Genomic DNA, 12764 nt, shown 5'->3' on the forward strand with positions numbered 1-12764 from the left:
TATCCCGTGACTTGATCACTCAGGTCAACCATAATCGTCGTCTCCTCATCATCAGGCCAAGCTGAGCGTTCATAGCCAGCATTTGGATTCACAGCAGGGAAACAGAGGGCAGGCAGACAGACCCATCAGAGATGTGGTAACACAACCTATTTCTGTCCTGACCACTCAGATGAGGCGAGCTGCCCATTGTGGGTGCCACGGGACTAAAACTCAATGTTACCAGTGTGACATCTTTGGTGATCTTCATATAACTCTGATTGATTTTCTTTACCGAGATTCTTTATTGCTATTTTCGTTCTATAATTACTTCTCAAAAACCTCCTGTCATGATGACGCCTCCATTCTCTCATTCTCATCTCAGGCTATTACCAAGACAGTGACAAACCCCGTGTTTTTCCGATTCTGGTGGCTTTCCATTAACTTTCACTTTGACTTAGACCTTGAAACTAGGTCAGCTCAAAGTCTCAGCATTTAATTTCTTCTTTTCCAGCAATTAACATCACTTATTAATAAGCCTTGTATTTTAAAGAAAGGTTTAGCAAAATGTCAAACACATCCCTCATCTATAAAGATAAGAGTTATATTTAGCTAGTTCTAATTAAAAATAGCTAAAGTGCTGCTTGGTATGGGATGAGGGGGAAATCTGTTCGATGCATGTCTCCTTTCAAAAACTGTGACATTTGAGTTTCTTTAGTGCTGTTTATGGTTTGAATTAATATTGTTCCATTTAATTTGAAATACAGCAAGCATCTAAATTGTATTATTGATTCTCATAGAACACTTCCAGTTCCCCAGTCTCACATGCAGTAAATCCTGGGCATGTGAAAGGGGTTTTGTGACTCTCATTGATAGTTAAAAGTATCCAAACTAGAGAATTGGCTCCCAGGTAAATGGTCCCGATAGTCATACTGAAGGCTCCCTAAAGTAAGGGATATGAGGCTGTCAGTGAGTTTGCTATGCAATCATTGCCATTTGACAAAAACTAGGAAGCCAAAACTCAAAACCTGAACCAATCTGAGACCTGAGGCTCAGTTCTCTATGGAGCATAAAAAGAACAGAGATCTGCATATTCACAAACCAGTGTCAGTGCATCTATTTGTCCTTGTGTTCCCTTTAAACATTTCTCCATGATTTAAAAAAAAAAAAAAAAAAAAAAAACCTCTCCAGGAAAGGGAACTCACTCAATGTTAAAGAGGTGAAGGGAATAAGTTGCGATGTGTGGCCTTCCTTGGGACGGGTGTTGAGACCCCAGGAAGGAGGTTCCAAGGGAGAACTGACACTTCTAAATCTTGAAGCAAAGGTGCCCATGGGGGGCCAGGGGAGGGGGTGTGGTGTTGGGGGGTTGGGAGGTGAGCCATTGAACTTCACCTCATACAATAACCCAGCTCCATAGAAGAAAGCAGCAGGAGCCAGTGGCTGGGTTCAAGACGTTCCAGTGTGCAAACATATGTGTTTGTCAGTGTGTGTGTCTGTGCCTGTGTGTGTATCAGAGTATATGTAAATGTGAGGTGTGTATGTGTTTGTGCATGTGAAGCCCTGTGGCCCAGGTTGTGTGTATGTGTAGCTCAAGGGAAGCTTTCAAAGCCAAGAATAGAAATAAGCTCTAGGTATCATTCTCTTTGGCCTTTTTCTGTCATAAGGACGCCTTCTCTATTTTTTGAGAGTATTAGCCACATTCTTGACATTACACCTTATGTAGGGAGAGGTACCAAGGCATAGCAGGTGAAAAAATGTGACTTTTCTGACAAGAAAGCCAATACGTGTATCACCTTATGATAGCTGGTTGACATTTCCTGCTCTGCTTTAGTGTGCATTTGGAATTATCAAAAGAAGCCAAGAAGGTGGGAAAATGGGCCTTCCAGAATCTGCTCTTGTGTTAGCTGTCCCCAAGGTCTAACTGATATCAGTAATCTAGAATGGCTTTCCCTTCTGTTTCTTACCTGATACTTTTCACCTCACCTAATTCCACATTAGTAGGCTAGGAGCATCTTAAAGACAGGAATGCGGGGCGGGGGGCGGGGAGATAGGTGAAGGGGATTAAGAGGTACAAACCTCCAGTTGTAAAATAAATAAGCCACAGGGAGGTAATATACAGCATAAGGAATATGGTCAATAATATTATAATAACTTTGTATAGGGGCAGATGGTTACTAGACTTATCATGGTGATCATTTCATAATGTATGCAAATGTCAAATCATTGTGTAGCACACCTGAAATGAATATAATATTGTATGTCAACTCTATTTCAATAAAAGATTGAAATTTTCTCTTATTGACCTCTCTATTCCCAATACTAACATAGTACCTGACATGAAAGTTGGATCAATAAATATTTACTGAATTATAGCAAATTTTTCTTCCACAGAGTCAGGTTTCCCTTGCTCTTCCAAAGCAAGATTGACCCTTCAATTCAGCTATATATCCTCAACCTTATTCGTGGTAGAACTCAGTACAGAAGCCCTGAGCTGATTAATAAAATTGTTTATCCAAGTGCCGCCTGGCCTAACACCCTGATGATGTCATTTCCCTCCTTAAAAGTCTATAGTTAAATACATATCATGCATGAATTGATTCCATTAATATTTCCTGGGGTGCCTGTTATGTGCTTGGCATTGTGTCGGTTCTGGGGCGAATATAAAGATATATGAGACAGTCTGTCCTTTGGGAATTTATCCTGTAAGACAGATAAAACATAACCAAATTACTCTGGTATAGGCTATACGTGTTAAGTGCCATGGGAGTGTCTGTTAACAAGGTGCCGGTTCAGAGGAAGATGACATCTCTTCCCTTTGGTTTAGTCACTAAAAGCTTCCCAAAGAAGGGGACATCCTAGCTGGACCTTATATGACGGATGGGATTTGCATAGGCAAAGAGGAACAGCCTGCATGCTTGAAGTAGAAGGCACAAGGTGATAATAGTCACAGAATTGGGAACTTCTAAGAACCCCCATCTAGGGCTTCATTGTGTATGTTTTCCAAGGAGGTAAAAACTTGTTGTGAATATAATGTGGACAGTCTGTCAGCTTCTGGAGTACAGCCCCAAATGCTGTGCTTTCCAAATCAGACAGGGAGGAAGTAGGCTCTTTTCTACAATGGTATAAACCTAGTGAGCCGACCACAAGATGGGTTGTTCTCGGCTATGCATGTGCCTTTCCTTTTGAATATGTCATTGCCTGTTTAATAGACAGCTGCATTTTAAAGAGAATGGGATGGAATGAGAGGGAGCAAAAGTGAATTTTCAGCAGTTCCTTAACAATGGTATATTTCTACCAAGATTCAAAGTTCACACACACACACACACACACAAAATTCCACGAGAAACTTATCAATAGAAAGTTTTCTCATTGTGAATGAAATTTTGTCTACAGGATGCCAAGCATCTACCTAAAACAAACAAAACCACTCAGCAAGAATGCTGCCTACTTGGTATTAAACTTATGGAAATATCCAGAGATACTTGGCTATTCAGTCAAAGTTCTATTTGTATAAAACAGAGAAATCAGCATTGTGTACACACAGCCTCACTCTGCTTACTGGGACGCCAAATCACTGAGTGGGCTCCCCATCAAAACACCAGGCACTTCTGCTCGAGTCCCTAACGCCTCACTGATCTTGAAAAGGAAATGTGTGCTACAGTATGGAGAGATTGGATTTTTTATAATAGCGATTCACCTAATTTGCCCTCAATTTGCTACTAGTCATCCTGCTAAGACAATTTAAAAGCACCATTCCCTCTTAAGCGACCCATTTAAAGAGGATTCATATCTTGTCGGAAAATTGGATACCAAGTGCACAAGTCCTAACTTTTCACTAGAATCCTTTACGAAGTGTAGTTAAGGCTAAAAATATTTAAAGTGGATTAAGAATAGAGCAAAGAAATGAAGTGCAACTGTGACAGGCTATGAATATTAATGACACTTTCTTTTCATTCCTTTTCTTATAGTAACATCCCTTCTGCTTTTTGATTCAAGATCTTACTTATACTGCAGCACTGAATACCAGCCCTTGGTGCTCTGTGATATGATACATATATAGAGATACAATTAGTCTGTAGTCTAATATCTGTCTCACAGATAAGGTGCTAAAAACCATGGTATTTTGACTCCCCGCTGCCTAAGGGATAAAGTCCGATCTCCTTAGCCTGGCAGATAAGGCCCTATACAGGCTAGCCCCAATCAGCTTTTTCGAAATCATATCTCACTACTCCTTTACACAAATCCTCTGCTACAGACAAAGCTGTCTCTTCACTGCCCCCTGAAGAAACCACGACTAGTCTTTCCTGTGCATATTTACTTACACTGGGTTCCTCATTTAAATTCTCACATTTTCCAGCTTCTACCCATTCCTCACGTCTCAGGACAAATTTTTCTTATTTAAAATGTTTTTTTAATGAAAAACACTTTGATTGAAATATAGTTGATTTACAATGTTGCATTAGTCTCAGGTGTACAGCAAAGTGATTCAGACCTATATCTGTCTTTTTCAGATTCTTTTCCATTATAGGTTATTACAAGATATTGAATATAGTTCCCTGTGCTATATAGTAAGTCCTTGTTGCTTATCTATTATATATATAGTGGTGTGTGTCTGTTAATTCCAAACTCCTAATTTATCCCTCCCACCCCCTCCTTTCCCCCTTGGTAAACATAAGTTTGTTTTCTATGTCTGTGAGTCTATTTCTGTTTTGTAAGTAAATTCATTTGTATCTTTTTTTAGATTCCCCATATAAATGATATCATCTATTTGTCTTTCTCTGTCTGGCTTACTTCACTTAGTATGATAATCTCAGGTCCATCCATGTTACTGCTAATGGCATTATATCATTCTTTTTATGGTTGAGTAATATTCCATTGTGTATATGTACCACATCTTCTTTATCCATTCATTTGTCGATGGACATTTGGGTTGCAGCACACATTTTTCTTCTACAAGGCTTCCATCGGCCACTCCAAGCCACAACGATACCTCCCTCTCCAAACTATACCTGTCTTATGACATACAGTCTTATTTAAGTAACATGTGTATCTCCAACTATAAGTTCCTTGAGGATGGGGAAAATGTGTTTACTTTGCAGCCCCTCACGGCTCTTAAAAATGTAGCACAGAGCTGCACTAAATAAATCACTTATAATGTAAATTAATGAATAGATGAATGGATATAAATAACATGAAAAGGCCTATATGGCACTCCATCATCACTGCTTTGTTTCCTTTCTGTTGAATACCTCCAGGATTTTTGTCCTCTAAAATGTAAATATTCTTTATTTAAAAATGCATCAACATATAGACTTACAGCAAAGCTCAAAATATTCCAGATGCCTAGATCTCTGTCCTGTGACTCCTACAGACTAACTCTAATTGATTTCAAAGGACACTGTGTTGAGCAATGCTTGGAGAACTTGAAAAATAGCCTTCCTTTTAATAATAATAAAGTACTGAGTCTAGAAATTGTTCAGTCAGAAAGCCTCTATGGTATTTCAGGTGCTGAAGAAAAATACAGCAACGGGGAAGTAAAGCTACTTGTTTCAAGAAAGGTTCAATAAAAGTATATAAACTCAGCAAGAACTATAAACTCTCAGTGGATGTACCTCTAAAATGTGCCACTGACATACATTCTACGTACAGCATAGCATTTATAACCCAATTTTGCCCCTCAGAAAAAAAATAGGAGAAATTTCACTGAAGCTTTAAATGTCACCGAAGCAAATAATTAAAGTGTTTATATTTATCATAAGGAATCACCTCTCTTCCTTAAAAAAAGCAATCTTAGAACTCACCTTCCCCAGCTGACCTGTCCCACCTCCCATCCTTACCTTTCACCCTCCCACCTCAGAGGAAGAAATGTCCCTCCTCACGGTCAAGGGGATACCTCCACTTGAGTTCTCAGGATGCCCAACTCTCCTGTCTCTTGGTCCAAGTCTGTTTCAAATTAAATCAAATTAGTGCCTTTGCTCTTTGGCCCTCAGCTTGTACTCAGCTTCAAATACATCACTCGTGTTTGTATATATTATTTTCATACATTCTTATGACATTGCAAACATGGCACTTTGATCTCTCTAACTAGATTAGAAGTTCTTTAAGGCCAAGGACTCCTCGCACAGCCAAGAGAAGACTGAGGACATAGCAATCAGTGTTTCGCACCTACATAAGTGTACAGAGCTCAAGTACTGTTATTGCCTGACGTCCTTTACCTTTAGGAAAGGTGACATAACCATGTGGCCCTGAACCTCATCTCAGTCCTTGAGACAATTCCTTCTGTAGCAATTATGACCTAGCTTCTGTCATCCTCCTTCACGCGTCACTGTGATTCAGCCAAGCAGGTGTGTCCCACAAACCCTACCCCCTCCCCTTTGTGTGCCTTTCTATGCATCATTTCCTTCTCCTAGAATGTGAAGACTGCAATTCTGACTCGAGGAATCTGAGGACGCTTGTGAGGGGTAATGGTGGTAGCATCCTAAATTGGGCCGTGAAAGATTGATAGCAAGTGACAAGTGAGCCAACCTGGAGAGAAGATATTCTAGGAAAAGGATCACATTATAAGCATAATGCCCTTTTATTGAGCACTCTCCTCCATGCGAAGGTAGTTTCAATCAAGGTTCATTAAAAGTAGTCTCCGTGGATGTACCTCTAAAACGTGCCACTGACACACATTCTATATGCAGCACAGCATCTGTAACCCAATTTTGCTCCTCAGAAAAGAATCCTATCAATGCAAATCCTATCTAGACCCACCTTAAGTCATATTTCCTCTGTGAAGCCCCCCTTAGAAAATCAAGCCAACAATTCTTTCTTCTCCAACTACACAATGAATTTTTCATCTACCACTAACTTTGCTACTTGATTTGATTTACAGCTGGAAATCTGTCCATTGTTCTCTATTGGGTCCATTCAGAGAGTGAACAGAATAGTAGTATCTGAGCAAATCCTACCTTATCACCCCAAAAATGTTTAGCTGGTGTTGGGGAGCCAGTGAACAAAGTCCAACATCTTTAACATAATAATCAAAGCCCTCATCAAGGTGACCCCGCCAAGCTTGCCAGTTTCTGGCAAAACTCTAAGACTCTGTCTTGGTCAGCTCAGGCTGCCATTTAAAGAATACCGTAAACTGGGAGGCTTAAACAACAGAAATTTATTTCCTCACAGTTCTGGAGGCTAGAAGTCCAAGATCAAGGAACCAGCATGTTCAATTTCTGGTGAGCACTCTCTTTGTAGCTTGTAGATGGCTGCTGTCTCCCTGTGTCCTCATGTTATATGTGTGTGTGTGTGTGTGTGTGTGTGTGTTGTGTTGGGAGTGGGGGTGGGGAGAGTTCTCTGGTATCTATTATAAGGGCACTAACCCCATCAAGAGGGCTCTATCTTCATGACCTCATCTGAATCTAATTATCTCCCAAAGGCCACATGTCCAAATACCATCACATTGGGGGTTAGTGCCTCAACATATGAATTTGGACGGCACACAAATCAGTCCAAAGCAAACTCCCACTCTACCACAATCACCCCAGTGAATGGATGAGTGTATGGGCTAAGTTTGTAGGCTCTAGATTCTACCACTCATTAGCTGTGTAGACTTGAACAAATAACCTACTTTGAGTCTTAGTTTCCTTATCTATAAAATGAGGATAATAATGGTACTCATTTCATAAGATTACTGTGAGGAATAAATGAGATCATGTACATAAAACACATAGCCAGCGCCTAACACAAAGTTAAGTGCACAGTAAAATGGCACTGTGCTTGTGATGTGCTTGTCTGGCTCCTTTTCCTGGAATATCTTCTCTCCAGGTCTGCTCATCTATCACTTCCTATCAATCCTTCAAGGCCCAACTTCAGATACTACCGCCATTACCCTTCACAAGCCTCCTCAGATCCCTTGAGTCAGAATTATAGTCTTCATCTTCTTCTAATGTATGGTGTTCATGTCTCTATTCTGGCACTTACTATAGGCTGCCTTAGTCTACTAGGATGAGCCATTTAAATACAAAAGCATTAAACAGTAAGCTCATGGCTTCAAGGGACATGTATTACCCATTGTGCCCAAGGCATTACCTTGCCCACAGTAGGTACTCCATGCCATGAACTTCACTGGACAAAGAGTCAGGATACCACAGTTTTCTTCTGGTGGTGCTATCTCTATCTAGTGGTAGTATTTTGAAAGAATCACTCTTACAGCTTTTGCCTTAATTTTCTCAGCAATTAAATGAGACAATATCCCAACTTACAGATATTACTAATAAACATGTACACTGTAGGAGCTTCATAGAATCTGAGTATGATTTGCAGCTATGCTACTTACTAGCTGTGTGACCCTGGGCAAGTCTTTTATTTGTTTCTCAGTTTCCTCCCCAGGAAACAGGAATAATAAGACATTCCTTTTAAGGATTAAAAAAAGGTATGTATAAAATGCCTGAGGCATCCTGAAACTCAGTAAGTGCTAATTCCTTCCCTCAGTCCCTAGTCCCACCCTGAGCAAGGACAAAGTTTCCCAGCTTTGCTTTCATCCCTGCCTCCATGGTGGCGGGAGGTGGGAGAGACAGGGGTAGTAGGGTAGGGACAGGGACTAGGATTATTCTCTAACATCAATGATCAATCCCTTGTCTCTCTGTTCTTCCCCACACCCTTTTGCTTTCTGCTGAATTGCTTATCTGCAGCCCTCTTTCTGTTATATCCTCTCCCAATTTCCAAGAGACACTGGTAATAACCTAGAGCTGAAAAAATTCCTGGGCCCACTGGTTCACCACCTGGAGGGATGGCAAAGCAAGGGTTTCTTTACACACTTCTGAAGCTTCACTGGGAAAGAGAGTGTTTCTAGAACCCACGGTTGAAACAGGGAGTGGATTTTCCCACAGAAGCATAGCTTTACATGGTCATTAACATCTATGGTATTATTAATACAGCATGATCCTTCAGATTATGGGCTACATAGGCTTTTATGGGCTGTCCTGGGAACCTAATTACCATGGAGACCATTGTTTTCTGTGGGAAAAATGCATTCCACATTCCAAACGGCTGACTCACAAACAAAATTTTGGAACACAAGCCACACATGAGTTACAAACTTTCTGTACTTTTCTAATCTACCCCAAGGTCAAGCATAGAGATAGGTGCTCCAAAGTGCTGACTACTTACAGAAACTGGCTAACTTAAAAAAATCACTTACAGGTCCCTGTATACACAACATTTTTTCTTGCAGAAAGTCTTTGAGCTGCACTTTCTACTTGAAATACTCTGCCTCCTCCACCTCACCTGGCTTTTACCTTCTCTTCCAAGTTTCCCTCAGGCTCCACTTCCTTCTCCAAACTCTGACCAACACCCTTCATTCCCCATGGGGCTGTACACTATTCTCTATCCCCAGGAGCCCCATATTCATGCACTCCTAGAACACGTATCGCAATGGGTTGCCACAGCCCAGCTACTTGTTTGCTTGTTTCTCTCTTCCACTTGAGGATGGGGACTTTTATCTTTGTGTCCTCAATGTGTAGGACAGTACCTGGCCTTCAGTAGGTAGTCAAAGAGAATTTCCTAGATCAATAAACAGTCAGAAGCTACAGATGCTATGGAAAACTCACAGGTAGTCATTTTCACGAGCCAGAGGGGTGGGGCCTGGGAAAAGGGTACATGCCTGGGCTGAGGAGCAAGAGCTAGAAATACTGGCACAGTCAGCTACCACGGCTTAGTTGCTAGATCTTTCATAGATTCTGAACGACCATCAACTGCTCAATATTAGCCTAATAAATTAAAGAATCAGATGACTATATAATATCAGAACTGCTAGGGACCTAAGAGATAATCTTATTCTCCTCTCATTTTCCAAAGGCAGACATGGAGCCCCAAACAGGAACTAAAACTTGCCATTCACCCAAACCAAACATCCAAGAGCTCATCTAACTTTGGCTCATCTAACCTTTTTGACTTAATAGCCAGACAGGGTAACATAACCACTGTACTCAAGGGGAACTCCAAACTGTTCCTCAGAACAATCTACCTGTCTTCTAGGGTCAGTCCTACTTGGACATCAGCGCCAACTCAAGTTACAAGATCTAAGGAAAAATAAAATCTCTCAGATATGGAAAGAGCATTCAAAAACCATCCAGCTCAAACTGTTCCCATGCAACAATAAAAATATCCTGACACTACTCCCAACAACCACTCTCTGCACAAATATTTGCATGCATGCTATATTAACTTTCCCAGGATTTCTGGCAGAGGTATTCTATATTTATATTGACAACATTCTATAAATATTCTATGTTTCTGTTGATAATATTTAACATGCATTTTTAAAGCATGAATGTGGTTGCAAATAAATGTCACCAGAGTAGGCTGTTTGAATAACAAAAAAGGTCAGAAAGTGTATTGGTATACAGAGGCACTGGTGGAAATTTCCAACAGCAAAAATGATCCCTCCCATTGGTCATTTTTTTCCCCATCAAAAGAGTGTTTGAAGTTTTCAATGGGGATTGTCTACTTAGAATTGTCAGTGAGTACCTTCCAGAAGTCATTCAATGCAGGCATCAGTTTTCTTTTCCATTCCTGTCTTTTTACATGTTTCATGAATAGTAAGTGATGGAGTAAAAATATCACTGGACTAGGAGTCAGGAGATTAGCTTCTAGTCCTGGATCTGCCACTGACCAGCTGGCTTATCCTGGGCAAATCACTCTCGCTCTATGAGCATCAGTTTCTTCATCTGTACAATGAGCAGATGATAAAAAGAGATCAGTGTTCCCTCAGATACATGCTTTAATATTTTTATATGTACTCAGAGTACAATTACATTTGTCAAAAAGCATGCTAGTGGCCTTAAAAGTGTTCACAAATTATTGAACTGGAACTCTTCATTCTTTTCCTGCTTAACAATCCGTGACTCTTACTTGAATAAGTTAGCACGAGGATCTAAGGGATGCAACAGGTTCAAAATGGGGATAGTTCCCAATAATTGTCTATCAAACTAGAAATTACTTTCTGAAAGTGAAACAAAGTAATGGATAAAGCAGGCCACCTACAGAAATTCTTTCCATCCTAAGAGATGGTGTGCAAATGTGCTGCTGATGAGTTTCCAATGTCATCTTAGTTTCCAACCAGACTAAACTATGATTAATGTAAGCTAGGCTCTGACAAGCAATGTCATAACAAGCGTGGTTGGGAGAGTGTTTGCATGGATTCTAGGGAGAGCCAAAGTGTGAGAAAATGTCAATGTGCTCTGTCCAGGAGAATCAGTGCTCTGATTCTAAAAAAACAAATACCAGTTCTCTAGAGAGGACTATTTCTGGAGTGGGGAAGGACAAACTGTCATACCACCATAGCTTGAGGAAAATGTCCCCTGGGAACATCAGATTCCCTTTGTTCTAACTCCATACTCACAAAGTAATATTCTGACATATCATTTCATCTCTAGAGTGAACTTGCCAACCAGGAGAGTGTGCCCTGTGCAAAGGATTGACACCAGTTATACTGCTGAATACAATTCTTATCATAAGTTAAGAAAATGGGCGTCTGAAAGATCAGAGTTGTCTGATTTTTGACTAGTACGGGGAAACTGATCAAAATGAGTTTCTATTCTTAAAAACTAAGACACAAACCCAGGATCTGGAGTAGCCTCACCAAGAAGGGCATTCACCCATAAAGCCTAGCCTGAAATCATCAGTACCTCACTAGCATCATTCCATCCCTTAACAGAAACTTCAATATAGCAGGTTTTCTATTTCTTGGGGCCTAGCACTAATGACACAAAGGACATTTTCCAATCCAGATTCATTAACCTCATTATCTTTGCTCTATTTTAGGGCCATAGTTTCAGTCAACCTGGCCTGCCAGGAAGTTGAAAGTCCATGAAGTTTTAATAAGTAACTACTATATAAAAGGCAACAACTACAAGGGAAACTAGATGAAAAAAAAGGTGCCTAGATCATGGAAAACCTACAAAGAAACACTACTGGAAATAAAATAGATCTGTGACTTTATTTCAAACTCCCAAGAAGAGCGCATATGACACTGCATGATGTAACTAACCCCTGCCTACCTCTCTGACCTCATTTCCATCTATCTATCCCCTCAAGGCATCCCCTACCCTCTAGTCATATAATGTATTGGCAGTTCCCTGTATATGTTCATTCTTCCACATATGTAGTTTCTTCTGCCTAGAGTATCCTGCTCACTCTGAACTTTCTGATTCACCTTGAAGGGGAGCAGAATATAACACCCCAAAATGTGCCTCCTTGTCATAAGCATTATTTTGAGCTGATTAGTTTTAAGAAACAGCAGATACTACCATATATAAAATAGATAAACAAGGACCTACTGTATAGCACAGGGTACTATATTCAATACCTTGTAATAACCCATAATGGAAAAGAATCTGAAAAACAATATGTGTGTGTGTGTGTGTGTGTGTGTGTGTGTGTGTATACCTGAATCACTTTGCTGTACACCTGAAACCAACACAACATTGTAAATCAATTATACTTTATTTTAAAAAAGGAAAGAAAAGAAGAAAAATAGTAGACACAAGAGAAATTCTGAAAACCCAGTAGGAGGCGCTGGTTTGTAAGAGACATTTATATTTATAAGGGAAATCTCCATTTGTAAGGGTGTCTCCCTCTCTTTACCAGGAAAAAGAGGATGATGAAATCTCTAGAAACTCTAATCAATGGAGAAGCCACCTTAATCTGCATTATAGCAGCCACATCCTCCTTTACTAAGCTTTGCCTGTTAACCTCCTATAACATCTTTCTTTTGTCTTTAGCTGGAGATGGTATTTAAGATGGTG

This window comes from Hyperoodon ampullatus (genome assembly GCF_949752795.1).
Source record: "Hyperoodon ampullatus genome assembly, chromosome: X".
In the NCBI taxonomy this organism is placed as follows: domain Eukaryota; kingdom Metazoa; phylum Chordata; class Mammalia; order Artiodactyla; family Ziphiidae; genus Hyperoodon; species Hyperoodon ampullatus.